General features: G+C 49.0%; 2 protein-coding genes and 1 long non-coding RNA gene across 3 annotated transcripts in view; 1 reads left to right on the top strand and 2 right to left on the bottom strand.

Annotated features, from left to right (window-relative positions):
- The window catches only part of LOC120998324 (aspartic and glutamic acid-rich protein-like), a 2,513,920-nt gene that overhangs the window by 1,739,099 nt on the left and 760,266 nt on the right, over window positions 1–14,555 (bottom strand). The window lies entirely within an intron of this gene.
- Window positions 1–14,555, bottom strand: part of LOC120998330 (zinc finger protein OZF-like) — a 354,466-nt gene that overhangs the window by 233,229 nt on the left and 106,682 nt on the right. The window lies entirely within an intron of this gene.
- On the top strand, window positions 13,980–14,310 carry LOC120998425. Its single transcript, XR_005778369.1, has 3 exons — window positions 13,980–14,034; window positions 14,114–14,195; window positions 14,285–14,310. It is a non-coding gene; the product is annotated as an uncharacterized LOC120998425 (long non-coding RNA).

The raw sequence follows: 14,555 nt of genomic DNA, 5'->3' as shown, positions 1-14,555 counted from the left end.
GGATGTAGATGTCCTCACCCAGATTACACCCTGCAGGGATGTAGGTGTCCTCACCCAGATTACACCCTGCAGGGATGTAGATGTCCTCACCCAGATTACACCCTGCAGGGATGTAGATGTCCTCACCCAGATTACACCCTGCACTGATGTAGATGTCCTCACCCAGATTACACCCTGCACTGATGTAGATGTCCTCACCCAGATTACCCCCTGCAGGGATGTAGATGTCCTCACCCAGATTACACCCTGCAGGGATGTAGACGTCCTCACCCAGATTACACCCTGCAGGGATGTAGACGTCCTCACCCAGATTACACCCTGCAGGGATGTAGACGTCCTCACCCAGATTACACCCTGCAGGGATGTAGATGTCCTGATTCAGATTACACCCTGCAGGGATGTAGATGTCCTGACCCAGATTACACCCTGCAGGGATTTAGATGTCCACCTCCTTGTCCTCACCCAGATTACACCCTGCAGGGATGTAGATGTCCTCACCCAGATTACACCCTGCATGGATGTAGATGTCCTCTTCCAGATTACACCCTGCAGGGATGTAGATGTCCTCACCCAGATTACACCCTGCAGGGATGTAGTTGTCCTGACCCAGATTACACCCTGCAGGGATGTAGATGTCCTGACCCAGATTACACCCTGCAGGGATGTAGATGTCCTCTTCCAGATTACACCCTGCAGGGATGTAGATGTCCTCACCCAGATTACACCCTGCAGGGATGTAGATGTCCTCACCCAGATTACACCCTGCAGGGATGTAGATGTCCTCACCCAGATTACACCCTGCAGGGATGTAGATGTCCTCACCCAGATTACACCCTGCAGGGATGTAGATGTCCTCACCCAAATTACACCCTGCAGGGATGTAGATGTCCTCACCCAGATTACACCCTGCAGGGATGTAGATGTCCTCACCCAGATTACACCCTGCAGGGATGTAGATGTCCTCACCCAGATTACACCCTGCAGGGATGTAGATGTCCTCTTCCAGATTACACCCTGCAGGGATGTAGATGTCCTGACCCAGATTACACCCTGCAGGGATGTAGATGTCCTGACCCAGATTACACCCTGCAGGGATGTAGATGTCCTCACCCAGATTACATCCTGCAGGGATGTAGATGTCCTCACCCAGATTACACCCTGCAGGGATGTAGACGTCCTCACCCAGATTACACCCTGCAGGGATGTAGACGTCCTCACCCAGATTACACCCTGCAGGGATGTAGACGTCCTCACCCAGATTACACCCTGCAGGGATGTAGATGTCCTCACCCAGATTACACCCTGCAGGGATGTAGATGTCCTCACCCAGATTACACCCTGCAGCGATGTAGATGTCCTAACCCAGATTACACCCTGCACTGATGTAGATGTCCTCACACAGATTACCCCCTGCAGGGATGTAGATGTCCACCTCCTTGTCCTCGCCCAGATTACACCCTGCAGTGATGTAGATGTCCACCTCCTTGTCCTCGCCCAGATTACACCCTGCAGGGATGTAGATGTCCTCACCCAGATTACACCCTGCAGGGATGTAGATGTCCTCACCCAGATTACACCCTGCACTGATGTAGATGTCCTCACCCAGATTACACCCTGCAGGGATGTAGACGTCCTCACCCAGATTACACCCTGCGGGGATGTAGACGTCCTCACCCAGATTACACCCTGCAGGGATGTAGACGTCCTCACCCAGATTACACCCTGCAGGGATGTAGACGTCCTCACCCAGATTACACGCTGCAGGGATGTAGATGTCCTCACCCAGATTACACCCTGCAGTGATGAAGATGTCCACCTCCTTGTCCTCACCCAGATTACACCCTGCAGGGATGTAGATGTCCTAAAAAAAAGGTTACAGCCAGCTCACCTTCCGATCCTATGGAACGGTGCACGGGGCGGACCCAAGCCAGTCCAATGGTAAGCAGATGATTGAAAAATGCTCCGGCACTCAAGGACGTTCTGTGCAAAAATCCCGATCTTTATTAAATCTTCACCAAAATACAGGTACAGACAGCAACAGTGACACGAGAACCCCACTGCTCCCCACGATCTACGCGTTTCGAACGCTGTCGTTCTTACTCATGATCTCAAAGAGATCATGAGTAAGAACGACAGCGTTCGAAACGCGTAGATCGTGGGGAGCAGTGGGGTTCTCGTGTCACTGTTGCTGTCTGTACCTGTATTTTGGTGAAGATTTAATAAAGACCGGGATTTTTGCACAGAACGTCCTTGAGTGCCGGAGCATTTTTCAATCATGTAGATGTCCTCTCCCAGATTACACCCTGCACTGATGTAGATGTCCTCACCCAGATTACACCCTGCACTGATGTAGATGTCCTCACCCAGATTGCACCCTGCAGGGATGTAGATGTCCTCACCCAGATTACACCCTGCAGGGATGTAGATGTCCTCACCCAGATTACACCCTGCAGGGATGTAGATGTCTTCACCCAGATTACACCCTGCACTGATGTAGATGTCCTCACCCAGATTACACCCTGCAGGGATGTAGACGTCCTCACCCAGATTACACCCTGCACTGATGTAGATGTCCTCACCCAGATTACACCCTGCAGGGATGTAGACGTCCTCACCCAGATTACACCCTGCAGGGATGTAGATGTCCTCACCCAGATTACACCCTGCAGGGATGTAGATGTCCTCACCCAGATTACACCCTGCAGGGATGTAGATGTCCTCACCCAGATTACACCCTGCAGGGATGTAGATGTCCTCACCCAGATTACACCCTGCAGGGATGTAGATGTCCTCACCCAGATTACACCCTGCAGGGATGTAGATGTCCTCACCCAGATTACACCCTGCAGGGATGTAGATGTCCTCACCCAGATTACACCCTGCACTGATGTAGATGTCCTCACCCAGATTACACCCTGCACTGATGTAGATGTCCTCACCCAGATTACCCCCTGCAGGGATGTAGATGTCCTCACCCAGATTACACCCTGCAGGGATGTAGACGTCCTCACCCAGATTACACCCTGCAGGGATGTAGACGTCCTCACCCAGATTACACCCTGCAGGGATGTAGACGTCCTCACCCAGATTACACCCTGCAGCGATGTAGATGTCCTCACCCAGATTACACCCTGCAGCGATGTAGATGTCCTCACCCAGATTACACCTTGCAGGGATGTAGATGTCCTCACCCAGATTACACCCTGCAGGGATGTAGATGTCCTCACCCAGATTACACCCTGCAGGGATGTGGATGTCCTGACCCAGATTACACCCTGCAGTGATGAAGAGGTCCACCTCCTTGTCCTCACCCAGATTACACCCTGCAGGGATGTAGCTGTCCTCGCCCAGATTACACCCTGCACTGATGTAGATGTCCTCACCCAGATTACACCCTGCAGGGATGTAGATGTCCTCACCCAGATTACACCCTGCAGGGATGTAGATGTCCTCACCCAGATTACACCCTGCAGGGATGTAGATGTCCTGACCCAGATTACACCCTGCAGTGATGAAGAGGTCCACCTCCTTGTCCTCACCCAGATTACACCCTGCAGGGATGTAGCTGTCCTCGCCCAGATTACACACTGCACTGATGTAGATGTCCTCACCCAGATTACACCCTGCAGGGATGTAGATGTCCTCACCCAGATTACACCCTGTGGGGATGTAGATGTCCTCGCCCAGATTACACCCTGCAGGGATGTAGATGTCCTCACCCAGATTACACCCTGCAGGGATGTAGATGTGCTCACCCAGATTACACCCTGCAGGGATGTAGATGTCCTCACCCAGATTACACCCTGCACTGATGTAGATGTCCTCACCCAGATTACCCCCTGCAGGGATGTAGATGTCCTCACCCAGATTACACCCTGCAGGGATGTAGACGTCCTCACCCAGATTACACCCTGCAGGGATGTAGACGTCCTCACCCAGATTACACCCTGCAGGGATGTAGATGTCCTCACCCAGATTACACCCTGCAGGGATGTAGATGTCCTCACCCAGATTACACCCTGCAGCGATGTAGATGTCCTCACCCAGATTACACCCTGCACTGATGTAGATGTCCTCACACAGATTACCCCCTGCAGGGATATAGATGTCCACCTCCTTGTCCTCGCCCAGATTACACCCTGCAGGGATGTAGATGTCCTCACCCAGATTACACCCTGCAGCGATGTAGATGTCCTCACCCAGATTACACCCTGCACTGATGTAGATGTCCTCACCCAGATTACCCCCTGCAGGGATGTAGATGTCCACCTCCTTGTCCTCACCCAGATTACACCCTGCAGGGATGTAGATGTCCTCACCCAGATTACACCCTGCAGGGATGTAGATGTCCTCACCCAGATTACACCCTGCAGGGATGTAGATGTCCTCACCCAGATTACACCCTGCAGCGATGTAGATGTCCTGACCCAGATTACACCCTGCAGTGATGTAGATGTCCTCGCCCAGATTACACCCTGCAGGGATGTAGATGTCCTCACCCAGATTACACCCTGCACTGATGTAGATGTCCTCACCCAGATTACACTCTGCAGTGATGTAGATGTCCACCTCCTTGTACTCGCCCAGATTACACCCTGCAGTGAGGGCTTAACTTCTGGCAGTGGTTTCTGGATCCCTTCCATACCTGGTAATGAATATTCTGTGGTCCGCATTCCACCATCTATGATGGTCTACAGAACAGAACTCCATATAAGGATCAGTGAGACAGACATGCAGGTGAAACTCGAAAAATTAGAATATCGTGCAAAAGTCCATTTATTTCAGTAATGCAGCTTAAAATTTGAATATTATGAAAAGGTTCCATATTCTTGGCTCGAAGTGTCAGACTCTAGTCAGCTAATTAATCCATACCCCCTAAGCAAAGGGGATCTCAAAATTGTGACTTTGGGGTTTCATAAGCTGTAAGCCGTAATCATCCAAATTATAACAAATAAAGGCTTGAAATATCTCTCTTTGCCTGTAATGAGTCTCATATGTTAGTTTCACCTTTTAAAGGGGTTGTCCGGGTTCAGAGCTGAACCTGGACATACCCATAATGTCACCCCGGCAGCTCCCCTGACAGTGTTCTACACCGCTATACAGGCCCAGTGTTCTACACCGCTATACGGGCACAGTGTTCTACACCGCTATACGGGCACAGTGTTCTACACCGCTATACAGGGCACAGTGTTCCACACCCCTATACAGGCACAGTGCTCTACACCCCTATACAGGCACAGTGTTCCACACCGCTATACAGGCACAGTGTTCTACACCGCTATACAGGCACAGTGTTCTGCACCGCTATACAGGCACAGTGTTCTGCACCGCTATACAGGCACAGTGTTCTACACCGCTATACAGGCACAGTGTTCTACACCGCTATACAGGCACAGTGTTCTACACCGCTATACAGGCACAGTGTTCTACACCGCTATACAGGCACAGTGTTCTACACCGCTATACAGGCACAGTGTTCTACACCGCTATACAGGCACAGTGTTCTACACCGCTATACAGGCACAGTGTTCTACACCGCTATACAGGCACAGTGTTCTACACCGCTATACAGGCACAGTGTTCTACACCGCTATACAGGCACAGTGTTCTACACCGCTATACAGGCACAGTGTTCTACACCGCTATACAGGCACAGTGTTCTACACCGCTATACAGGCACAGTGTTCTACACCGCTATACAGGCACAGTGTTCTACACCGCTATACAGGCACAGTGTTCTACACCGCTATACAGGCACAGTGTTCTACACCGCTATACAGGCACAGTGTTCTACACCGCTATACAGGCACAGTGTTCTACACCGCTATACAGGCACAGTGTTCTACACCGCTATACAGGCACAGTGTTCTACACCGCTATACAGGCACAGTGTTCTACACCGCTATACAGGCACAGTGTTCTACACCGCTATACAGGCACAGTGTTCTACACCGCTATACAGGCACAGTGTTCTACACCGCTATACAGGCACAGTGTTCTACACCGCTATACAGGCACAGTGTTCTACACCGCTATACAGGATCTCTGCAGACAGGAAATAGCCGTTTATTAACACAATTCGCCACAAATAAATTCGGATCGAATCAAATCTTTTCGGAAAATTCGGCGAACCGACCAAATCTAATTATTGAGAAATTCGCTCATCTCTAAAAGGGACCATTGTACCAGAGGCATTACGTATCCAGAGGGGACAATACTGTACGAGGCCTAAAAAGGCACATAATGACTTTGGCAGCGACACTTTGGCTATGGCAGGGCTGGCCAACCTGCGGCTCTCCAGGTGGTGTAAAACTACAATTCCCATCATGCCCAGACTGATAGTTGTAGACAGTCTGGGCATGCTGGGAGTTGTAGTTTTACAGCAGATGGAGAATCACAGGTTGGCAATCCCTGGGCTATGGCATCAAGTCTACTAGGGCTGAGATCTTTAATGCCCCCCTTTGGTCGGGTCATGTCTCTGGTGTTGAACAACACAAACATACGACACGTTTTCCTGGAGCTCCATACACATTATAATAAAGCACATGAAACATTATAAACAGTAAGTGGTTTCTCTCCACACTCAGCGCCTCGCCATCGACCATTCACATTCTGCTTGGGCTGCAAACGTCACCCACAAACACCCGCTTATAGTCACACCATGATTTACAACTGCCCTCAGCTACAAAGCCCCCTCTGTGTGATATTCCTGAAACATACAGCCACCCAGCTTTCCTGGAGACACATGCACATCACACTAGGGTTGTTTCGGGTATCGAAATTTCGATACCCAATCGATACTTTTATGCCAGTACTGATTCGGTTCCGGGATGTTCATTTTTTCGATACTAGGCTGCGCTACTGCACAGTCTAGTATCTCCTCTTATGAGAGAACATGGCGCTCGGCGCGCGCTATGTTCTCTCCGGCCAGACAGTAGAGAAGGAGGGGAGGAACTAAATATTAAGTATAAATCGCCCCCCAATTTTACATATAAAATATATAAACAATAAATAAACGTATTACATATCGCCACGTCTGAAAAGTCCAAACTATTAAAATATTTTAAAAATCTCCTATGCGGTGAACGCCGTCACAGAAAAATAAATAATTAAAAACCGTCCGATTCGCAATTTTTTTTTAGTTACCGTGTCCCCCCAAAAATAGGATAGGACTGTTCGATTATGGGTCGGACGTTCCATAAAATGCGGAATACAAGCGGCTTTTTTGGTGTGTTATTTTTTCCGCGTGGTATCGAGTATCTCAATACTTTGTTGTGGTATTTAAACCGAATCAAAATTTTGGTATCGCAGCAAACAGCCCGACGTCACACCCAGAACTGCCTGTCTCTGGCAGATAATGTCCGCATTAGAGATGAGCGAGGTTTTGGAAAATTCTCTTCGGCTGCTTCGCCAAATTTGACAAAAAAATTAGCTTCGTCACAAAGCACATTTTTTTGTAAGTAGCGGGTGCAATGCCAGGGAGATGTGATGGCGCCGACCCCGTCATTGTACCCCTCAGATGATCACGGCATCTGAGAGTAAATACAGTGTAAAATTAATTTGCTAGCGACGGGCCGGCCGCCTCCATCTTGCTTGAAGATCTGGCGCAAAATCACCGCGCATGGGATTCCGGCCGAGATCTTCAATCAAGATGGCGGCGGCCGGCCTGTAGTGAGCAAATGGAGGAGATGATGATTTTTTCTTTTTACACTATTTCAGGTTAAATCGATTCACTACCACAAAGCACAAGGAGATTCGGCTTCGCTCAACTCTAGTGAGCATCTTCTCCTCTTCTCTCCTACAAACCACATATAATAAATCCATACAATGCCACGTGGGTGTAATGACTATATCAGGGATATCCCATATCATATACAGACAGCCGTCATTAGAACCGGTCCGTTATTATATAAATGCAGATCTTCCAAATGAAGACAATAATGAACATTTCACTTCCCTCCTCATTACATACCCACCTACATGTCCATCATTGATCCACACCTTCCACCAAGTTACTTGCTGGGACAGAAGCGCATGCAGTAAGTTCGCCGACACTTCTCTGGTTCCCAGGACAGATGACAAGTTTATAAGGCTGAAGAAAGCCTCCGTCCATCCTGCAAGTTGATCCAGAGGAAGGCAAAAAAAACTGTGAGGTAGAAGCCAATGTTCCTCACTTTAGGGGAAGAAAATCCCTCCCCCCCCCCCCCTCCAATCAGGCATCAGAATAACTCCCTGGATCAACGACCCCTCTCTAGTAGCTATAGCCTGTAATATTATTACACTCCAGAAATACATCCAGGCCCCTCTTGAATTCCTTTATTGTACTCACCATCACCACCTCCTCAGGCAGAGAGCTCCACAGTCTCACTGCTCTTACCGTAAAGAGTCCATAGTCTCACTGCTCTTACAGTAAAGAGTCCATAGTCTCACTGCTCTTACAGTAAAGAGTCCATAGTCTCACTGCTCTTACAGTATAGAGTCCATAGTCTCACTGCTCTTACAGTAAAGAGTCCATAGTCTCACTGCTCTTACCGTAAAGAGTCCATAGTCTCACTCCTCTTACCGTAAAGAGTCCATAGTCTCACTGCTCTTACAGTAAAGAGTCCATAGTCTCACTGCTCTTACAGTAAAGAGTCCATAGTCTCACTGCTCTTACAGTAAAGAGTCCATAGTCTCACTGCTCTTACAGTAAAGAGTCCATAGTCTCACTGCTCTTACCGTAAAGAGTCCATAGTCTCACTGCTCTTACAGTAAAGAGTCCATAGTCTCACTGCTCTTACAGTAAAGAGTCCATAGTCTCACTGCTCTTACAGTAAAGAGTCCATAGTCTCACTGCTCTTACAGTAAAGAGTCCATAGTCTCACTGCTCTTACAGTAAAGAGTCCATAGTCTCACTGCTCTTACAGTATAGAGTCCATAGTCTCACTGCTCTTACAGTATAGAGTCCATAGTCTCACTGCTCTTACAGTAAAGAGTCCATAGTCTCACTGCTCTTACAGTATAGAGTCCATAGTCTCACTGCTCTTACAGTAAAGAGTCCATAGTCTCACTGCTCTTACAGTATAGAGTCCATAGTCTCACTGCTCTTACAGTATAGAGTCCATAGTCTCACTGCTCTTACAGTAAAGAGTCCATAGTCTCACTGCTCTTACAGTATAGAGTCCATAGTCTCACTGTTCTTACAGTACAGAGTCCATAGTCTCACTGCTCTTACAGTATAGAGTCCATAGTCTCACTAATCTTACAGTAAAGAGTCCATAGTCTCACTGCTCTTACAGTAAAGAGTCCATAGTCTCACTGCTCTTACAGTAAAGAGTCCATAGTCTCACTGCTCTTACAGTAAAGAGTCCATAGTCTCACTGCTCTTACAGTAAAGAGTCCATAGTCTCACTGCTCTTACAGTAAAGAGTCCATAGTCTCACTGCTCTCACAGTAAAGAGTCCATAGTCTCACTGCTCTCACAGTAAAGAGTCCATAGTCTCACTGCTCTCACAGTAAAGAGTCCATAGTCTCACTGCTCTTACAGTAAAGAGTCCATAGTCTCACTGCTCTTACAGTAAAGAGTCCATAGTCTCACTGCTCTTACCGTAAAGAGTCCATAGTCTCACTCCTCTTACCGTAAAGAGTCCATAGTCTCACTGCTCTTACAGTAAAGAGTCCATAGTCTCACTGCTCTTACAGTAAAGAGTCCATAGTCTCACTGCTCTTACAGTAAAGAGTCCATAGTCTCACTGCTCTTACAGTAAAGAGTCCATAGTCTCACTGCTCTTACCGTAAAGAGTCCATAGTCTCACTGCTCTTACAGTAAAGAGTCCATAGTCTCACTGCTCTTACCGTAAAGAGTCCATAGTCTCACTGCTCTTACAGTAAAGAGTCCATAGTCTCACTGCTCTTACAGTATAGAGTCCATAGTCTCACTGCTCTTACAGTATAGAGTCCATAGTCTCACTGCTCTTACAGTATAGAGTCCATAGTCTCACTGCTCTTACAGTATAGAGTCCATAGTCTCACTGCTCTTACAGTAAAGAGTCCATAGTCTCACTGCTCTTACAGTAAAGAGTCCATAGTCTCACTGCTCTTACAGTAAAGAGTCCATAGTCTCACTGCTCTTACAGTATAGAGTCCATAGTCTCACTGCTCTTACAGTATAGAGTCCATAGTCTCACTGCTCTTACAGTATAGAGTCCATAGTCTCACTGCTCTTACAGTATAGAGTCCATAGTCTCACTGCTCTTACAGTATAGAGTCCATAGTCTCACTGCTCTTACAGTATAGAGTCCATAGTCTCACTGCTCTTACAGTATAGAGTCCATAGTCTCACCGCTCTTACAGTATAGAGTCCATAGTCTCACCGCTCTTACAGTATAGAGTCCATAGTCTCACCGCTCTTACAGTATAGAGTCCATAGTCTCACCGCTCTTACAGTAAAGAGTCCATAGTCTCACCGCTCTTACAGTAAAGAGTCCATAGTCTCACCGCTCTTACAGTAGAGTCCACAGTCTCACCGCTCTTACAGTAAAGAGTCCACAGTCTCACCGCTCTTACAGTAAAGAGTCCACAGTCTCACCGCTCTTACAGTAAAGAGTCCACAGTCTCACCGCTCTTACAGTAAAGAGTCCACAGTCTCACCGCTCTTACCGTAAAGAGTCCACAGTCTCGCGGCTCTTACCGTAAAGAGTCCACAGTCTCGCGGCTCTTACCGTAAAGAGTCCACAGCGACGCGGGTCTTACCGTAAAGAGTCCACAGCGACGCGGCTCTTACCGTAAAGAGTCCACAGTCTCGCGGCTCTTACCGTAAAGAGTCCACAGTCTCGCGGCTCTTACCGTAAAGAGTCCACAGTCTCGCGGCTCTTACCGTAAAGAGTCCACAGTCTCGCGGCTCTTACCGTAAAGAGTCCACAGTCTCGCGGCTCTTACCGTAAAGAGTCCACAGTCTCGCGGCTCTTACCGTAAAGAGTCCACAGTCTCGCGGCTCTTACCGTAAAGAGTCCACAGTCTCGCGGCTCTTACCGTAAAGAGTCCACAGTCTCGCGGCTCTTACCGTAAAGAGTCCACAGTCTCGCGGCTCTTACCGTAAAGAGTCCACAGTCTCGCGGCTCTTACCGTAAAGAGTCCACAGTCTCGCGGCTCTTACCGTAAAGAGTCCACAGTCTCGCGGCTCTTACCGTAAAGAGTCCACAGTCTCGCCGCTCTTACCGTAAAGAGTCCACAGTCTCGCCGCTCTTACCGTAAAGAGTCCACAGTCTCGCCGCTCTTACCGTAAAGAGTCCACAGTCTCGCCGCTCTTACCGTAAAGAGTCCACAGTCTCGCCGCTCTTACCGTAAAGAGTCCACAGTCTCGCCGCTCTTACCGTAAAGAGTCCACAGTCTCGCCGCTCTTACCGTAAAGAGTCCACAGTCTCGCCGCTCTTACCGTAAAGAGTCCACAGTCTCGCCGCTCTTACCGTAAAGAGTCCACAGTCTCGCCGCTCTTACCGTAAAGAGTCCACAGTCTCGCCGCTCTTACCGTAAAGAGTCCACAGTCTCGCCGCTCTTACCGTAAAGAGTCCACAGTCTCGCCGCTCTTACCGTAAAGAGTCCACAGTCTCGCCGCTCTTACCGTAAAGAGTCCACAGTCTCGCCGCTCTTACCGTAAAGAGTCCACAGTCTCGCCGCTCTTACCGTAAAGAGTCCACAGTCTCGCCGCTCTTACCGTAAAGAGTCCACAGTCTCGCCGCTCTTACCGTAAAGAGTCCACAGTCTCGCCGCTCTTACCGTAAAGAGTCCACAGTCTCGCCGCTCTTACCGTAAAGAGTCCACAGTCTCGCCGCTCTTACCGTAAAGAGTCCACAGTCTCGCCGCTCTTACCGTAAAGAGTCCACAGTCTCGCCGCTCTTACCGTAAAGAGTCCACAGTCTCGCCGCTCTTACCGTAAAGAGTCCACAGTCTCGCCGCTCTTACCGTAAAGAGTCCACAGTCTCGCCGCTCTTACCGTAAAGAGTCCACAGTCTCGCCGCTCTTACCGTAAAGAGTCCACAGTCTCGCCGCTCTTACCGTAAAGAGTCCACAGTCTCGCCGCTCTTACCGTAAAGAGTCCACAGTCTCGCCGCTCTTACCGTAAAGAGTCCACAGTCTCGCCGCTCTTACCGTAAAGAGTCCACAGTCTCGCCGCTCTTACCGTAAAGAGTCCACAGTCTCGCCGCTCTTACCGTAAAGAGTCCACAGTCTCGCCGCTCTTACCGTAAAGAGTCCACAGTCTCGCCGCTCTTACCGTAAAGAGTCCACAGTCTCGCCGCTCTTACCGTAAAGAGTCCACAGTCTCGCCGCTCTTACCGTAAAGAGTCCACAGTCTCGCCGCTCTTACCGTAAAGAGTCCACAGTCTCGCCGCTCTTACCGTAAAGAGTCCACAGTCTCGCCGCTCTTACCGTAAAGAGTCCACAGTCTCGCCGCTCTTACCGTAAAGAGTCCACAGTCTCGCCGCTCTTACCGTAAAGAGTCCACAGTCTCGCCGCTCTTACCGTAAAGAGTCCACAGTCTCGCCGCTCTTACCGTAAAGAGTCCACAGTCTCGCCGCTCTTACCGTAAAGAGTCCACAGTCTCGCCGCTCTTACCGTAAAGAGTCCACAGTCTCGCCGCTCTTACCGTAAAGAGTCCACAGTCTCGCGGCTCTTACCGCTCTTACCGTAAAGAATCCAAGTAACAAAGGGTTGCCCACTGTGGTTGTTGAATTTCGGTAGTCCCGTGGGAGATAGTCCTGGTCAGGTAAAAGAAGTCTGTTGACCTTCCTGGTTTCTAACACCATGGACTGTAGATGGAAGCCCTCTTCTCTGGAATTTGGGAGAGACTTCAAAGGCCTCCAAGTCTGTCACTGAGAGAAAGAAAGACACAGATACAATGTCTCCAGGTGTGTTTTATATGTCTATACGGAGGGTTCTCCTGCCCAGTACTATACCAGTACCAGTACTGTATGAACTGGTCTTCTCCAGTATGAACCATCCTATGGACACAGATACGATGTCTCCAGGTGTCTTTCTTTGGAGAACAATGTCCTGCAGAGTAATTTAATATCAGCAGACATAATCGGGCCGATTACATTCATCTCATCAGTGTAAGGCAGAACGGCACATTTACCTATTACTGTGAGGACCGGACATGATGGAGATTACATAGGGGACATATATGTCCATACGGAGGGTCTCTTGCCCCAGTATTACACCAGTATGAACTGGCCTTCCCCAGTATGAACTATCCTATGGACACAGCTTATGAACTCTAAATGACCCTACAATAAGAGATGAAAGAGGGATGTGCGAGACGTACGGGAAATGCAGAAGTCATCTTTATCAAGGACTTCAGCCCTGATATTGGGGTGCGCTCTCGTCCCTCTATGGGAGTTCAGTCCTGATAATCGGGGGGGCTCTCTTCCCTCTATGGGGGTTTAGCCCTGATGTCAGGGGGTGGGCGCACTTGTTCCACTGTGGGGGATTCTGCCCTGATATCGGGGGGCCCTCTTGTTCCTCTACAGGGGTTCAGTCCTAATATCGGGAGACGCTCTCATCCCTCTATGGGGGTTCAGCCCTGGTATCGGGGGGGCGCTCTTTTAATGCAATGGGGGTTCTGCTCTGATATTTCGGGCGCTCTCGTCCCTCTATGGGGGTTCAGCCCTGATTATCAGGTTGTGCTCTGGTCTCTCTATGGGGATCACACTTTCCGAGTATTTTTCTTTTCCATTAGAAGCAGAAAACTGAAGTGTCAGAAATTCTCCATAAATATGTGGGTGAATCTGTGGCTCACAAACTGCTGCCGGCTGCCCATAGACTTCCAGGCTGCTGACTGCCACACCCCAATCATCCAGACACTCGGGGTGAACTCTACCCTAATCCACCCGCAGGTTTCTGCTCTTCTCTGCCGAATTTCAGAAAGGAGTATTGTATTCAGTCTGTGTGTTATCTCCTATAGGTTCTGACTCCAGGAGGAGAAGTCCCCCGGAGAGATGTCCCCGTCCTCTGTATTCCCAGGACTGTCCAGAGGAGAAGCTCCCAGAGAACCATCAGGTAGATGGAGCTGAAGTCTCCCCAGAATCTGACCAGAAAGGGATTGAACCAAAGACCATTTTACATTTCTCTTCTTCAGGATGAAAATCTGATGGATATTAAGGTTGAGGTTAAAGATGAAGAAGAAGAGGAGGAGATGGATTTATGGGGCGATCAGCAGTGTAAGGAGGGCAGGTTGTCATGGGTCACCTGGATACTACTCTCATCATCACATGTAATAATCTCTCCTCTCCCTGTGTGTTTCCTACAGATGGACTCATAGAAAGAAATCCCCCCGAGAGATGTCCCTGTCCTCTGTATTCCCAGGACTGTCCAAAGGAGAACCATCAGGTAGATGGAGCTGAGCCCTATACACATCTATATAGGGGGGTCCTGCAGTCATAGATGGGTCATAGATGGTGGGGGTCTCTTATGTGGATCTGTTAGATTTCCCACCTGTCTGCTGTATTGTCCTGAATTGTTACAGATTACAAATCAGGGGGAAGATGTGACTGATATTAAAGTGGAGGATGAAGAAGAGT

This window comes from Bufo bufo, chromosome 4 (genome assembly GCF_905171765.1).
Source record: "Bufo bufo chromosome 4, aBufBuf1.1, whole genome shotgun sequence".
In the NCBI taxonomy this organism is placed as follows: Eukaryota; Metazoa; Chordata; class Amphibia; order Anura; family Bufonidae; genus Bufo; species Bufo bufo.
Note: the sequence above shows the minus strand (reverse complement) of the source record. Positions and strands in the feature narration are given on the sequence as shown.